At 41.1% G+C, this 17,933-nt stretch overlaps 1 long non-coding RNA gene across 2 annotated transcripts in view; it reads left to right on the forward strand.

The window, feature by feature from the left end:
- The first annotated feature begins 252 nt into the window (after positions 1–252).
- Positions 253–17,933, forward strand: part of LOC146587993 (uncharacterized) — a 31,615-nt gene continuing 13,934 nt past the window's right edge. The window contains exons 1-3 of one of the 2 annotated variants that reach the window (XR_014897529.1): positions 253–416; positions 1,098–1,142; positions 2,559–2,698. This is a non-coding gene — a long non-coding RNA (uncharacterized LOC146587993). The remainder of the gene's footprint in view (positions 417–1,097; positions 1,143–2,558; positions 2,699–17,933) is intronic. The other variant, XR_014897530.1, reaches the window with a different exon arrangement.

The raw sequence follows: 17,933 nt of genomic DNA on the forward strand, positions 1-17,933 counted from the left end.
AGGAATGTCGCTGCTTATAAAAAAATCACACAGAGAGACTAACACAGAATTGTTGAGGTTGGAAGGCACTTCTGGAAATCATCTAGTCCAAATCTCAAAGTGAARCACTCAGATCTGCACATTCACATCTATTCAAAATGGCACTTAGAGGCACTGACATCACATTATTATTATTATTATTATTTGACCAAAATCCTCAACGAGCAAAAACGTTGATAAGGAAAGATACGGTTGGAGTTATAGGACAAACAGGTCCAAGAGAGCTGAAGTACGCAAGGCTAAATCAACCCAGTGACTGTATCACTTCACCATTCAGACCAGTAGAAATCATAGTTGCAAGACTGGAGCCCACATTCTCCACCTTTTGCATGCAGAGAGTCAACAGCCTAACAACAGGAACTTGAGAAGCTGGCAAGGTGAGYGAGGAGACAGCATCATTCAAAAGTGCATTGCAATCAGAGGAGAGAGCAGACGAGGCAAAGCCCAACACAGACTGCTACATCCTTCACTCCATTTGGGCCTTTCGCCTGGAGATGGCTGCCAAAACTTGCTCGGCCCTTTCTTATCTGAGGCACATTGCTCAGCTGCTCTGTCCTGGCTTCGCATGGCCATTAGCCCACAAACAGAGCAGCTGCTGGGGAGAGCAGCTGGGCTCACAGCTCCGCATGTCTCACGGGAGCGGGTTACGAATCCAGGGCTCCCGCCTGCACATGCAGAGGTTGCCCTACTTGCCAAGCTGTGACCACTTCGCGTAAGCCTCTCTTAATCTCTTCCGTGAAAGCCAGCCCGTTTGTTATGGCCCTGTTGGGGAAGGATCCTATGGGAGAGGAGCAGTCAAAATGGTTTCTCCAAATGAGGAGCACACAAGCGAAGCCTGGGCATTGCCTGTTCCTAGGGAAATACCCTGAACATGCAGCTGGTGTAGGAGCGGTGTTGCCCTGAGGGTTTCATCCACAACTTTTTGCATAGCATAGTGCTGCTCTGGGAATGCTTCAGCAGAGCAAAGCCCAGCTAAGACAGGCAGGGTGGAGATGTGAGCCACGGAGTGAAAAACCTCAGCAGCAACAGGAACCGGTGATCTTGCTCATGTTTTCCAGGGGAAATTCAGGCTGATGAGAAGTGCTAGATCCTAGAAAGGTTAGGTAAGTGCTGAATAAGGTTTTGTTTTGTTTCCTGGAAAGTCAGTGGCGTCTGAGTGCTGGACTCAGGTTCTCACAGAGTCATTTAGGCAGCAGTTTCTTTGGCCAGGGCCCATGGGAGCGTGATGCCTTGCTCCCTCAGGTGTTTCRAGAAATCGCGCCCAGAAAAAACAGAAGACACCCAAATGTCCTGCTGAAGTCGGGGAACGGCACTGGTGGTGACCCATGAGCAAGGATGGCTCTGAGGATTTAGTGCACCCCAATGGCTGCCAAAGCCTGTTGRGAGAGCAGGAGTCTGGCACTGTCTCAGCAGCACTCGGGGTGGGGGGAGCCACAGAAAAGTGCATTTGGCAAGGATAACACCTTTCGTTGAGACAACACAGCCCAGCTTTGAAAAGACAGAGAACAAAAGGCTGACTGGCAAACAGGGGAAGAAAGTGCTGGAAAGGAATTTGTTTCAACAGGAAGCTCAATAGCTTGTTGTAAAACAGGCTATGATTCTGTCATTTCCATGTTAATCCCTAAAAAGGGGCAGCTCCAGCAAGCAGCAGCTTTTCTGGTGAAAAAACAGTGGAGGTTTGAAAAAGACAAAAGGGAACTTTAGCTTCCCATCTGGATCAGCAGTAAAAAATAACAACAGAGAGCAAGCTTTTTCCCTTTTTCTCCTCCTTCCAGAAATTCTCTGRTTTCATCTTTTTGAGCCTTAAACATTCATTTAATCCCAGGCTTGCTTTTAAGAAAAAGAAAATGTGTAGAAGGCCTTCTGCACCCCAAACCTATAGAAGCAGCTCCAGTTTTCATTACCAGAAATAGTAAGCGGAAATAAAAAGCAGGTGTGGGAAGGCTTTTCTGAACGATGCCAGGGCTGTGCTTTAACCTTTACTGGAGGGAARCATACATCTGCGTATGCCAGGCTGTTGCCTTATTGCATAGTTCCTTTACAGCCACAGAACCCCGACAAAAGCAACCAGACATTCCCAAGGTCTTTTAAGCATGTTTGCTGACAGTCTGTGCCACTGAAATATTGCACTGACCTTTGACAAAGACAGTAAATATGGTTTGCCAGGCTGTATGGAGAAAAAAATCAGGGCATTGGGGAGCTCAGAATTAAACGCAGAAAATGATAACATTAAAACAACTTTGAAGAGCAGTGAGAACAAAAATAAGCACCTTATTTGCCTGTCAATCACACCATGTCCTTCCTGCTTTTTTGCATATATTACTGATAGCTTCTTTGAATCACTTGAGATGACTTTGGTTTGATCCTGTCGGATGCTGAGTGACAGCCACTTCCAGACTCAGCAGCTCCAGAAGAGGTGTTCAGCACTTTGCAGTGAATGCGCTTAGATTAGCCAGTGTAGCCTGCAAAAGTCACTTATTCTGCTTTTTCTTTTGTTGTTTGTTTCTGTGGCAAAACAGCAGAGATCTTGGGATTTGTTCTTCCTCCTCCTATATACCATTCAATGAGGCAAGAATGAATGCCCTGGAGGTAGCTGTACGCTGCCAACTCAAGCCTTTAAAATGAACACAAAATCACAGCCGAGCCTGAACAAGGAAATGTAAGTCTGAACCTGGCCCCATCGAGAGTGCTTGCTGGAAAGGCCCCCTGAGGCTACTCCGGTGCTGTAATAATCTACGTAAACAGGGATGGTGTATTTTTTCATCCTCCGTGTTGCTTCAGTAGAAAGGGGAGGAAAAATAAGCCACTTGCGTATACAGTCATTTAGGCCCAGTCATGATTCCTTTAAAGCTTGTGCCAATGGATTTTAGTCATTCTCTGGCAAAGGTTTCTCTTTTAACCACAAACACTGAATAGTTATTGGATGAGTCACCACCTTGAGTAATCTAATTCCTTGACCAGTACATGCTTGCTTGCTGCACTTCAGAGTGACTTTCTTTAGTCAGATACTTTAATACATGCCTTTCCCTGTGAAGTTTTTCTTTCCTGCAGTTTCCAGGGTCACAGGACGAAGGAGTCCACTGTTCAAGGTAATTCCCACTGCACAACCAGGCAGTTTTGGGGCTGGGAGTGGCACTGCAGTCCATTGCCCTCCCTCACCTCAAAATCAGCATGGGCTGTCCTTGAGAGCACAGCAAGCTCAGGGTTAGACAGTAATTTTTCAGACAGCAAGCCCTTACTCAGCAATCCTGGTCATATCTGGGGGCAAAATGCAGCTTTATGCAGCTTTACCAACAAATTGTAAAACAGCCACACCTGCAACAGCAGGTTGTAACAGCGAGTGTTAACTGTTAACCTGCCTTGTAAGAGCAGCTGAAGGAAARCCTTCCAGTCAGCCCTTTGGACAGCAGCAACTAGTGCCGAGGGCTGCTCGGGTTGACTTAAGAAAGGRAACATTAACAACAACCACAAGAAGCATGTGCTGGTGTCGATGGCAAACCACACCAAAACCCAACTGCTTGTGCTTTTGCACGGAGAGTGGAATGCTTCCCATATTTGAAGTGTTTCATGTGTTTTCYTTATGAGAAAATGTACAGCTAAAAATTTTGGGGGTTTAGAAACACTAGAGAAGATTGATATTTCTCCTCCCTTTAGAATATGTAACATTTCAGGAGAGCTTAAACATTCGAGAATTAAATTTTGGTGACTGTTCACAAGAAGCCTTTTGAAGAATGTTATTAAAATTCTTCATAGCCCCTTCTTTCATGATTGCAGCTTTCTCTGTCATTTCCTATTTATGGGGGACCAAGCTTTCCTCAAGGCATCTCCTGGCCACTAGTTACAGCAAACTCCTTCTCTTCAGAGGAGGAACACAACAGAAAGGCAGCAAATGGGGAGGATCAAATTATACTCTGATGTTTTTTTTCAAGCCAGGAAGAGCAGACTATAATAAAAGTACCCTAATAKAAATTTATGATCCCAGTAGAAAAATGTCTTAGAATAAGGTGTCTTTATGTATTTATGTATATATGAGCACTGCTGACAAACAGAGCAGAGCCAGCTGTGACCAAGTTTGATAGCCATGTCCTATCCAGACCTAATCTGTATGCACACCTGGACTCAAAATGAACACACTTCTTTGAACGGGGAAAGAAAATACGTTTTACATGAATTGTCCAGTGAGAGGATTGATCCTGTTTCATGAATGAGCATAAGAATATTATCATTCTTAACGTTAACACCCTTCGGAATTTTTTTTTCAATAATTATACCATATTGCATGTATGTATTAATCCAGGCTTTTAATATATCTTTTTTCTKTCTTAAATCTTGGTATCAATAATGTGGCTATCTCAGGAGTAGAGAGTAGAGTCTGAAAAAACACAGGCTATTTGTATAACAAAATATTTAACAGTCATTTTAATTGTAAAAGGATTTTTTTCAATATGTATGGAATAAAAATGGTGTCAAAAACACAAAAATAACAGGAGAGGCAGGCCTGTTCAGAGACAATCTCAAGGAACCCAACTAGCTAAACCAACATTGTCTACAAAACATCAGTCAGTGGAGACTGGGACAAATGGTATTCACTGGTGCTTTCACTAGCAGGGGCTAAACATTTCCATATTTGATATCATACTAACATGACTACCTTTGCTGTTCTCTCGTAGTCCTTCTGTCAGCTAATTTTTCCTATCCTAACAATAGAAGCATAGCTAATCAGACAGGAAAGGACAGGAAAAAAAGTTCTCAACCTTTTTTTCCATTATGGAACTTGAAAAATTTTTCAGCAGTAGCAAGGACCCCTTCAGAGATCATCACATACGTAGATTACTGGGTGGCATTGGTGAACATGTGGTTTTTCAGAGTGTAACTTGACATCACATCTGAGCAAAACTGTTGCCAAAATGAGTGACCTTATTCCTTCATCCTCACGTGCTTATTTGTGTCCTCTTTCTTCCCCTGGCACTGGTGTTCRTCTGAGCCTACCCAGTGCAAGGATCTGGACCAGCAGGCAACAGTTCACTTTGATCCCTAGGCTTGGTTTCCTGATGGCTTTGTACCTTAACTAGATGCCTGCAGGGCCAGTGACCTTCCCTTGCTAGTAATAAGCCTTTGCTTTACAGATGATTGTCAAGCCTATGTTTTTAACAAGACTTCAATTTCATCACTACAACAGTTAGCTTAGTTTAGCTCCTAACTGGTTTTATAGTAGCATCTATATAGAATCATTTTGTTCTTATGTAACCCACATACAGTCTGAACAATGTGAAGAAGATACGGACTGAAAATTTAAATTATGCTTCAAGACCCCAGCCACATGCCACAGGCCCAAAGTAGGACAAATAAAGATTTATACCTATGGCCACTTCACGGGAAAGGAAATAATTAGATGATCTGGATGCCTAGATGGGTCCATTAGGCATCACCTCTGCCCCTGTGCATAGCCCCAGCACTACTGTCCTGGTCCTAACCCATTACGCCACTTAAAAACCCCAACCCCGCCTTGCCTTGCATTGGCCCACAGCTCTAGGGTATATCATCTCAGGTGTCCCAGAGATTAACATACCCAGTTGTGCCATGACAAAATCCCCGAGACACGGGAATTTGCTCTAGTCATTGCCTATCACATTTCTGCATGTAGTTAAGCACATGAGGGCAAGGTGGATTGTCCTGCACTTCACTCACCCGTGAAGGAGACAATGAGTCTCTGCTTCCTACTTCCAGAAAATAGGCAGAAAAGGCCAGAAATAGTCATATCAGCCATCTTCTCCATAGACTCTCTGCCAGAAAAAGGCATTATTCAGAAAGGTAACTGATCTCATTCTAAAGCTATGAGGTAATGTCAGGGCTACCACCATTATGGAAAGCTATTTCAATATTCATTTATCATCACTGTTAGGAAGTTGGTTTTATTTCAAGGTTGAATTCATTTGACTTCAGCTTACAGATATTGGATCTTGTTGTACTTTTATCAGTGAGATTAAAACATTGCACAGGATCTCATTTCTCTGTGTAAATACCTATAAATACTGACCAAGTCATCTTTTAGCCATCTCAAACTGTATAAGCTTTATCTTTTAGGTTTGTTTTCTAGTCCTTGGGTCATTTCTGTAGCTCTCTTTTGAAATGCCTGCAGTATTTCACGTCTTTCTTGAAGCATGAAAATGAGAAGTGGACAAAGTATCATAATAGCAGTCATTAATTCAAAATCACTTCCCTACTTTTACTTTATATTCCCTTATTATACATCAATGGGTTGTACTGGCCAATTTTTCCCACAGCATTGCATTAAGTGCTTGTGGTTAGGTAATTATTTGCAATGACCCCTGTGTCCTTCTCTTCAGTACTACTTTCCAAGAAAGAGCTCCTCATTCTGTGCAAGATTTCAATCAAAAGATAATGTGGTATTAAGTCAAATGGCATTGAGAAATATTAGTGTGAAATTCTACAGACCTGCAGGCTGGCGGTCCTGTCAAAAAAAAAAAAAAAAAAAAAAAAAAAAGCAGTGTGTTTTTTGTGATGAGGCGTGCTGCCCCTGAAACCATGCTAACTGATATGTGTTATAATTTTAACTGTAACTGTAGCTTATCTTATTCTTTGTAGTGTCCTGAATTAGATCTTGCCCAAAATCTCCATCGGGGTCTTATATTTCCCTGAACCACAGCATTCATTCCTTTCCACAATATCAGAAATCTTTAAATATCTGAGCAGCCTGATTCACTTCTTTCAGTCTCTTGGCTATGAGTAATCTGAACAGGTTGATTTGAAAATTTTGATCTCCAGCGGATGCTGCTTCATGTCCTTTTTTCTGTACCTGAGAGGCTTCAAGTTCTTGCCCTACCTTCTTCTGAGCTGGGCGTATCGTCCTGTTCCATTCCACCCACAGAACAGAAATCTTTCTGAAAATGTCTGCCTTTTCTATATCCTATTTACAGGATCTATTATCCCTTTGCAAGCAACAGTGAGCCCTTACTAATGTAGGAATTTTTAATTTYTCATAGGATAAAAATACTTTCTTACTGATATTAGCCCTTCAGCCCCAAGCAACATGAATGATTCCTTTAGTTCTCTTCATCACTGTACATTATCTGTCATTGTTAGCTTCACTTTTCTCCCATTCTTCAGCATGGAAATCTTTCTGGCAGCGCAGTTTATCCACATGACCACAGATTCACAGCTTAGGGGACACCAGTAGGATATCATTGAACAATTCCCAATTTGATATAATGCTTCCCACATTGCAAATCAGTTATGTCAACAGAGGTATTGAGTTTCTGGAAAATTCTTTCTTTTGACGTTCCAAATATACATGATAGATGTTGGTACTTTCTTTACAAGGCCAATGAATCCAGGCTGTTCTCACTGGTGCAGGGGCAGCTGCCAATTTTTAGGTCAGTGATGATTTCATTTCATCCAGCAGAATGAGGACCAGTATACAGAGCTGTCGTGTGTTCTACTGATACCTATGTACCGCAGCATGGAGGTCAATACTAATTTAATCTGCTTTTGTGACTGCAGTGAAGCCCTAGCACTTCTGCATTAAGAAATCATTTGTCATTTCTGAAAACTCAGAAAATGTTGTTATTGGCCAGAAGAGTCTAGCCAGCGCACCTCATGAGAAAGGTGTGCATGATAATGCAGTTTCACTGCATAGTGTATAAAAAGATTAAAAGTAAGCAAGATTAGAGGCACTTTAATAAAATGCTCACCAGCACCTATACCTCTTTAATTCACCAGTTAAGAAGGAAACCTGTAACCTTTCAGAGATCCTGGGAATCATCTAAGCGTCTAAAAAGTAGCAGTGTCTTTAATGGACAGTGTAGTCACCACCAAATACACCAGTCTGGGCTGCCAACACATGAGTGTCCTTTACTGTTGTGATGATGTTCTTCACCTCACAGAGGSGTGAAGCTGCGAAGTGCAGTGGGATCCATCTGTGCCTTGAAGAGCCTTATGCGCTTCCTCCCCACCTGGCTGGGGTGGAGGAGAGGATCATATGTATTGTCTGTCTCAACTTTGACCAGCTGGGAGGCCCTTATGGGCTTCTCTGAGGTTTGTTTCATTTGAAACAAGAAGCATTTCTCAGTTTTCTACTCCACCATCTGTGTTCCTTCTCTTCTAGTTGATTCTTGCAGGTTCTTCACTTCAAATGTCTGATTCAGCACCTGGTGGTGATTTGATACTTCCAGATGTGAAGATAACGTTCCGGTTCTTCTGCTTCTGGTAACAACAAATTGCCAGCCTTTTTCTTTGTTTCTCATGTTTCCTAGGCAACTTAACTCCACTGCCAAAGCTCAAAAGGTCTGCCATTATACTGACTAGATTGAGGACATTTTTCAGAAAAACTTCCTTAGTTCTGGTCTTTTGGAAAATGSCCAGCTCTTCCTTAAGACCATTGATTTTCTTCAGGAAGTTCTAGTAGAAGGTCTAGTAGCCCCAATTGATGGAGACCACGTGCACTTTCATTTTGGGTAAGAAGCAAATATGACATGTGCTACCAAAAGAATCAGTAACGCTCTTTTCATCCTGACTGCTGTGGCTAAATTGCATCTTTGGAAAAAAATCAAACCCCCAGCAAAAACTCTTATGAGAGCTATCTCTGATCCAACTTTATCTTTTTTTCGGGAGTTATCAGTTCGCATAAAAGTAACTAAACACTGCTGCCTTTCTAAGACAAGTGCTGCCACTTTTAAAAGATACAAAGTCTTAATGCTGTTTGAGGATGATACAAAGATGTACAAAGAAATTGACACTATTAAGGTCCTATTCCCCAAAAAGTTTTAAAAGGGATTAAAAGATAACTATAATAAGGATTAAGGAAGGAAATACTAGCATTTTTTTTTCAGTGCTTAAGTCTCCAGAAAAAATATCAGRCAAAGGATATTTATACTGCATGTAAGCTTAGCTACAAAAAATAAGCCTATCATATCCTTATGGTATTTCKTCTTTTGTTTTGTGGCTTTCAGTTTATTTTTTTAACTACAAAGACAAGCATTCTATTGTTTAGATCATCATGTATGAATACTAGTTTTTTAAATGTACTTTATGTCAAGTTACCAAAATAATATTAGAGAATTGACAAAAAGTGGGTCTTTGACAGGAGAGTTGTGTTGTACAATAATTAGAAGCTGTTGTGTGCATTGTTCTGCTATTACAGTTTCATCAGTGCAATAATAGGATCCAATGCTGCTCCTATTCTAGTAGAGAGGATTTTTGCTATTGGCTTTTAGGACAGTAGAGTCAGATTATACATTATGTTAAATGAAATGCTTAACAGATTTATTTTCTTAAAGGGCTAACTCTTTACACTGAGTTGCTGAAAGCTGCTACAGAATCTAAGAACGAGCTGTTTCAACCTTTCCTGGAAGCTCCATGTTTTTGATCTGGGTTCAACAGGATTACAAAGGATCAATGAACACGAACAGACCTRGTGGCTTGAAAACTAGCCCCAGAGTGGATGTGAGCGTAACTTGCCCTGCATCCTGCTCACTTTCAGTCCACAGCTGCCTCACAAATGTCTTGCCCATGGCCTCTTTGAAKGCACCTAGGAACATCCTAAACCACCAAGCAGCCTCAAGTAGGCAGCTGCTGCAGGACAGGGGCTGCATCTGCATGTGGGAAACAGTCCGGTCTACTGTTGATAGGAATGTTGGCATAATCAATATTTATTCTCTTTAGAGATTTCTGAGGATCTCTGAATCCTTTCCTTGACCAGATTCTGTCTCTTATCGCACCACTGTTTGCCCACAGCATTACCCTAGTGTGGGTGGGAAGAAAAACATGTTGTGCACCAGGTACAGCTGTGGGAAATGGCTAGGTGCTCYCTGCTCTGAGAGCAGTATACCTACATATTCATAGGAGAAGCCATAARGAGAAGCACAGAGCCAGGGTGTGCAGGAATTAAGGGCTAAATCTGCAATTAGCTCAGATCAGCAATGCTCATGAGACGCTGTTCTTACGTGTGCCAGCCAAGGATCTGGCTTCTGACATCTTTCTTGGCCATCAGAAAAGGACAAAATACAATGTAGCTGTGAGCAAAAGAAGAATAACGAAGCACTTCRCTAGCAGCAAGGGTTAGAGAGCTGTATCGGTTTCTTCAGTCACTGTCGGAGTCCCTGCTGCTGGCCTCATCACCTGCCTGGTTCAGGCAATCTCTTCTCTAGGCTGCCTTAGCCATCTGGTAAGATTACAAACAGAACAAAGCAACAAAAAGGAGAAGAAGGAGTTAGGGGGAAAAGCGTGTTCATCCTCCTTCCCCCCTGCAACGCCTCCTTTTCATCCTCTGAATGTATAAATCCTGGCTGTGGCCTGGCTCCTAACAACTGCATGCATAGAGGTAGCCAAGGCCATTTGATTCAGTTCTATTGGAAATGTGATTTCTCATTGGTCTTACACAAAGGTCTATTAATTAGGGCTGATAGAGCTTAGTAAAAAATCTGCTTGGCTAGCAAGTGCACTTTCTCACTCGCTTTCTCTTTTCTTAGACCTTGCCAAGATCTCAAAAACAGAGGGAGCTTAATTACAGTCAGTGGATTAATCTCCAAGGGAAAGAAATTGTAATTAGCACTTTGAAATGTGCCACTTATTTTTCTGGGCTTTCAGAGTTTGTCGGTGTCTGTCTGTCCTTCTGTATGGCTAGAACAAATGTAATTCTGCATAGCTTTTAAGTGCAAATGGCAGCTTGACTTCATAAATCCTCCCAGATGATCTTGTAGAGACTCCTGTTTCTTCAGTTTCTCTCTTAAATCCTGTTCACCACTTTCTGTGGGTCTTTTTCTAGTTTCAGTCACCAGTGGTTCTTCAGCTAAGGCTGTTAAGGCCTCCCGGTGTCTCTTTGAACTCTTACAGTCTCATTTTCCTACTTCATGACAGTAACAAGTAAAACTATGGTTTCAATAACCTGTGGACTTTGAGCTGTTCATTAATGGCATGAGTTGTAACAGCCCATCAGTGATCAATAGGAAGGCAGTAAACTCAGTGCCTTATAGTATATCACGTATGTTCATGTTCAAGTAGATTTGAAGGTGAAAAGAAGTGTTGAGAGGAAAATTTAAAGCCACAACAAGCCATTGAAAGAGATTTCAGTGAACAGCCTAGTTCACAAATGGGAATTAGGCACAATTTTAAAAATCACTTTGATAGATGAGAATGTTCCCAGCAAAGACACACCAAGCACTCTGATTTATAACAGCCTTTGAACACAGTCATGTCCCTGATACACAGCACCTTTTGCTGTTGAGTTTGCATACATGCTAGCTAATTTTCCAGAGATGTACGCTGGGCGCATCACACAGCGGCAGGCAAGATCAAGCCCTTTATGTGTGCACAGCAGCAGTGTATCAAGGAGAAGAATAAAAAGAGGAAATGAAATACTCTCCTATGGGGGAGTAAGCATGGAGGGAGCCTTCAAGATGTATATCCCTTAATCCTTCTATCTAGTATATCATCATTCCTCAACAGTGCAGTAAAGCTACCCCTTCATTAAGACTCTCAGTCCTAAGAAAGGTGACCCAAACTCCCCTTCCATCCATTTGAATCTTGCTCTGACAGCCAGTGACTTGTTAATTATTAATATGAAATATTTGATGGTACATAGAGCAGCTGAACCCAGTTTAATGTATGCTCAGGGCGACTCTCTGAAGCTGAAATCAGCCATTCTGGTGCTTTGGATTTTTCTACTGAAGTTTTCCCTTTTGCTTCCTCTTTTACTTCCCTCTCTTTCTTTCTTGTGCCTTTGTGCCTTCATGCTGAGATTCTGCTTTCATCTCAGCAATGATCTTACAGGTCTGCATTTCAATTCTATTCCCTTACTTACTGATCAGACTTAATGGAAAAATAAGAAACAGGATGCAACACCTGGCTTTCCCCCATGCCTGGAAACTATTTCTTTCTTCATTCTGAAATGTTTAGTCTGTCCAGTGTTACACATTTTTAAACACTTTGTGCATGCACAGCAGCAGTGTATCAAGGAGAAGAATAAAAAGAGGAAACGAAATACTTTCCTATGGAGGAGTGACTATGGAAGCTCATCTCTATGTACCCTTGGAGTTTGAGCTGTGGTATTAGCTTCAACTGTAAGTGAAATCACATCACCCAGAGTTAAACATGTGCTACATGTGGTAAATACAGGCTTTGRAAGACTTATCTTCTGGCTTAGGGCACGCTTTTAGGATGCAAATCTCCTCTGTAGAATGATTCRCGTGCTATGAGATTATGATTTTCTACCTGCGTACTTCATCAACACAAACATACGTTATTGAGGTCATAACCAGCCACCCACCCTGGATGTAGCACAGTTACCTATAGAATCTGGTGCTTTATCATTCAAAATAGAGGGACATCATGTGCTTGACTGCCAAGCAAATTCTTTAGCATTGATTTTCAAAAGCACTTTTCCTGTCTCAGGGCATGTCACATTCRGCTATGCCACCCTCTCCCTTTTGTTCACGCAGCATCTCCCGTGGCAATCAAGAAAATCCCACTTTCGACGAGCAAACAAGCTAAACTCTTGTTTGCAGCTTTCTCATTTTTTGTTCACCTGGTTGCATTTTGCCCTTTGGAGAGTCATGAGCTGTGATAATACACAARGGCTGTGCCAACACGGTCCCAGAATCCAAGCTTAGCCCTGGAGAAAATCTCCCTCCTGATTGGCAGGAGAGAGCCCCAAAGCACCCATGTTATTATTCCCCAGTGACCATGAGAGTCAGCTCAGTTAAAGCCTCTTTGAAAACCTGATCTCCAGGCCATTCAGCAAAACATTAAAACAGCACAGCTGTTTAACAGTGCTAATATGCAGGGGCAGTGGCAAAGAGCACTAGAATCTGGAAATTCCTGACTCTGCTCTTTCCTGCTTGCTGCACCATCTTTACTCRTTTTATGATCACCACAGTATACCCAGTAGTTATGCACTTACTGTGTGATGTATGTCCATCCCTCTCTAGAGAGATACGTGAGCATGTATTTAACCAATATTCTGTTGTATGCTRTAATTCTAACCCATGTTAGGGACCTAGCAAGCAACGTACAGCAGAAGCAACAAGCCTAGCTCTTTGTTTCATCTCTGCTCATTTAGTAGCTGTACTAAATTGCTCACATTATGTTTTTCCTGAAGAATAACTTTAAGTAGCTTCATAAAACGGCAGTATTTGCATTGCAGAGGCAACCTTTGTTCTACTTAACACAAAGTAATACTCAGTAACTGTGCAAAKGCAGACTGGCAGGTGATTTGGAAAGTATTTTGGAAGAGTTTAGAAAGCAGGATTGAGACTTTATTATTATTATTATTATTGGAAATTTGAACATTTTCTATCACATTAACTGACTTACAGCAATTTATTTTGCCGCTATCATAAAGAGAGGTAATGAACCATGAAGTTTCTTCAGGAAATTGTCAGCATCTGCCTGCAAATAATTTTCAAACACACGTGAGCCATGAAGGAAGAAGTGATTCAGAGCAAACTGCTTGTCCGTATACTAATGGAAAACCAGTCAGGGTCACTGGTGTTTGGCACACTTGGGAGATGGGCCTGTTTTAAAGGCATGTCACTACTATGTGACAGTGAGAAATTTAAATGCGTGTTAGTCATTGCACAGATAAGATTAACTTCTTTGAAAGCATATGTTTCCACAGATGGATAATCTTAGTGAAAGGATAATCAATAAAACAAGAAGAAATTCAACAACCTGCTTTTTATTCTCTTCAGAATCTCACTTTTTAAAACAATTAYCTCTCTGCTATCTGTGACACCTCCTTTGTTCCTCATGGTAGGTGCCTAACACTAAATCAAAACTGAAACCCATATCTAATCAAAGATAATAGGAAGTTTAAAAGATTTCCTTATCAGTTCCAAACACATACAGCATCACATAGTAGTTACCTAGGATTAGGAAGCTTTCTGGATGTGATTCAGTGATAGCATTTACATCATATCTCTGTAACTTTGGTTACAGCCATGGCACTGAAGAATTGAGCAACATCCTCAGATCATGTTATGTTGGAAATCTGTGGGAATGGATTCTCCATGCCTGGAGCCTTCTGTGGTCATTTGTACAGGTGCAAGGGGAATATAAAATGCAATTAGTTAAATGCGAATTGTTTTATTCTCACTATGCCTAGATGTGATTGATTGTGGTAGAAGGTAGTGAAAAGTTAAGCTCATACTTGTTTTAATCTTTAGAAGTTTCCCTGTGATAGAAAAGTTGTACATTTCCTCTATTCAAGCTTCCCTTATCTCCAGTTAGGATATCTATCATTCCCTTTCTTGGGTATTTTTTCCTTGATGTAATAGGAAAAAAGAGTTTCTCACTTTTTTTCTTTACTGATATATCATCATTAAAAGTACCTCAGACTTTGTTATGACTTCACACAAAACACTGGTCGTTGATGTTTCTCTGACTAGGAGGAAGCCAATGTTTGTCTTCATTCCACGTTCACTGACCAGAAAAATAACTTGCTTGAACTCATCACAAGCAGAGAGTTAGAATTCATCAATTTACCCATTTTCCCCTGTGCTCATCACTTTAATGCTRAGCATTTCATAACTTTTGAGTGGATTTAACTCCGAAGTAGATCAGTGAGGTAAGGAAATTAAGTGATTTGTCAGAGGGTGCAAAGGAATCCGATAATGCAGCCAGGACTAAAGGCCAGATCTCTTCAGTATCAGTACACTGCCTTAGCCACGAGAACATCTTTCTTTCTCTTTCTCCCTTAATAACCTTAATAATCATTTCTTCCACAGATTCTGTATCTTGCAGCAGCCTGAGTCTCTGTTCATAACTTCCTTGCATTTACCATGATCCCATCATACTCCTTATGGTGTCTTCAAGAAATTTTTGTATTTTTTTTCAATATCAATACAAACAAACAATTACAGTATTCTCARAGTAGCATTATAGCAAACCCAGCATGAAACAGATGGAAGAAATAAAACGAGGTGATGATATGCCACTATAACAATTGTGAGAAGACAATATATTGCTAACATCACTCCCAATCTGCTTCTGCTCCAGCATGTATAAAAAAAGCTTTGTTAACAGAAATCATAGCTAGCTATTTATCAGAATTATGCTTAAGGTTTGTTTTATGTGGTATTTAACTGGGAGAAGGGCATGCAGCAGCTATTCTCAGAGTACATATGTCTGTAGCATAAATATAGGAGAAATACCTGATTTTAGTTATGTTTTCTAGCAGTATTCTTTGGCTGGGAAGAAGGAGAGAATGAGAGCTTGTAGTGGTTTGTTAGACAAAGAGAAGAAACAGTCAATATTCTGGATACAGCTTTATTGATGCCAATCACATTTCCTAAGCTCATTACAAAAATTAATAAAGTATGCTAGCCAACAGAGTAAATGGATGGTGTCTATCAGATTGTCTGGGGTTAGCAATGGTCTCAGCTGTAGTCATGTAACTCCCAGTGAAGTCAATGGGACAGGGTCTCCAATGATCTGCTCCAGGTAAAGCCATTCTCCTCCTATAAATCAGTGCCAGTTCACAACTGACTGACTGACACCCAATTTGCACAGGTATTGATCAAAGAATTTGCCCCAAGAATGTTAATCTTACCTAATTGAAAGCAGAATTTCTTCCTGTTAATTTGAACTGAGACATTTTCAACCTGGTCAGGAAAAGAGTCTGTGCTGTACCTGAGCTGGCCTGTCCTGGGATTCTTCAAGTCCCCATATTCTAGCTCCCCAATTCAATCTGAATTTATGCTGCTGCATTTTAAAAATTCTCTCTGCATGCCTTTCTGGCAGCAAGCCTGGGACCATAAGTCCTGTCATCCACCCAACTCTGATCATGCAACATCACTGCAGAGGTTCCTGGCACATGGAGAGGCTGCCAAACTATGCAAAAAGACACAGGGTAAATACAGTGGTTATTCAGCAAATTTACCCTCAACAGCAGCATCCCAGATGCACTTGAAATAAGACACAGACACAACTGGGATACTCTGAATAAAAACATTCCTACTTACCTCCCTTAGGTTTACTGTACATGCAAATTTCACTGAYGGGGAGGACTATTAAATCAACTGAGGATAACTTAATCTGTTGGTATTCCAGCCTACATCTGCAACTTTAAGCTCAGTGGAAATATTTCAGTGCTTCCCCCCCTAAAAGAGCACCGAAAGCAGTTTCATGCAGCTCCCTCAGCCTTCCTCCTGCATTGGAAAGAGAGAGAAAACAGGTCACGTGTTTCCAGCAGGGCGAGGAGCGGAGCAGGGCAATGTCTAGTAYGCACGGAAGGGATGTACATGGCAACTTTGTCAACCGTGCTCACTCAGMCCACCGGTATTCTGCAGGAATCAGCACACAGAGTGGAAAAGAAAGACAGCTGCTGGAACTTCTGAAACTTTACCTCTTTAGTTGACAGAAGGAATCTCAGGACCATCATATGCCAAACAATTATAAAGCAAACCCCAGTTTTATCCAATCTTTTTCAAGGTCTGGCTTGGCAGCAAACTGATCCAGACTAAAGAATGGCAGCCACAATATGGGTTAGCATTTATGCAGCTCTGTAGCCGCAACCACATCGCGTAGCATGAGAGTGCAGCTGCACTGTGCCTCTACAGGAGAGGCCCTGCTGGTGTGTCACCTCTCTTGGATGCTCTGCCAAAATTGATCACAGAAAATCTCAGCTCTTGATTTTGAAGAATGCATTTCTAGACAATACGAATATTAGCATATCAGAATATGAATATGAGAATAATGATTAGGATAATAATTAGATTATTGGGAATATTAGAATGATCAGAGTTAGGAGAGAGGGACAGCAGTTATAATTCACTCTGATGATGTCCATAACAGCCTGTTTTCAGGAAGTGTCTTAGRTTTTTAGCAGAAAAATCTAGGAACTATAGCAAAAAATCCCAGATAATYAGAAGCACTGGCATTGGGAGTGATTGCCCTTTCTCATTATGCTATAAAACAGAGAAACTTGCCTTTACATGAATTTCCAAGAACCTATATTATTCTTATGCTTTTATACATGCTGTCCTCATAATATTTTTATAGGATGCGACAAAGAAACTACTTCAATAAAGCTTTTCTTTCTTCATGTACAGAGGAACTATAACTTTTCATTTAGCCTTTTAAGATATGACACATCCTTTGACACTTTCTGACTCCCAGTACAAGGCAAAGGCAACTTCTGAGCTTGTTGTTTTGGTTTTCCTTCTCTTTTTGATCTGTTTGGATGAGTCCTTGTCAGTTGAGAAAGAATTTTTATCTCATACATTTCTGGATGCTGCAAAAAATTTCTTCTCTACCACCAGAACATGAAGCATTGTTCTTGTCTTATTATTATTTTGCAATAATACCAATTTTTGCAATTGGTAAGTAACAAGATACGCTTTTCTTTGATTTCTTGGTTTTGAGTGTTCAGAACGTATGTTTCTGCCAAGGTATGAGGGCTTGGATAATATTAACAAGTAGCAATATCCTCTTACAGGGCACTGTCCTACAGTATATCTCAAAGTGCTTAACAAAGAGGTAATCTCCATTACAGAGAAGAGAAAACTGAGGTGTCTGCTTCTCCACAAGTTCAGTGCAAAGTCATGCATCTGAACTTAAGCTTTTGATAATGTTGAATGTGCATGAAGAGACTAGACTTTGCATTAAAGCAGCTGAAGTGCAGGTACGGGTTCCCATCAACTAGCTCTTCTGTGGGAATAACATGAAGCAGAGGGATTGCTAGCAAACACCTAGCAGTGAGATAACATATACACTGCCATGACTGTTTCCTAGAAAAATATGACTAGTTCAAGGTTACCCAAGAGCAAAATGCATTACAGCTCCCAGGTCTCACATTGCCAGCTCCAGTACTCCATTTTTGAGATGAGAATAAGGGAATTGATCTAATGTGGCTAACTTAGAAACATACACTGCCTTAG

Source organism: Rhea americana, unplaced genomic scaffold, assembly GCF_003343005.1.
Source record: "Rhea americana isolate MKP2758 unplaced genomic scaffold, rheAme1 scaffold_55, whole genome shotgun sequence".
NCBI lineage: Eukaryota > Metazoa > Chordata > Aves > Rheiformes > Rheidae > Rhea > Rhea americana.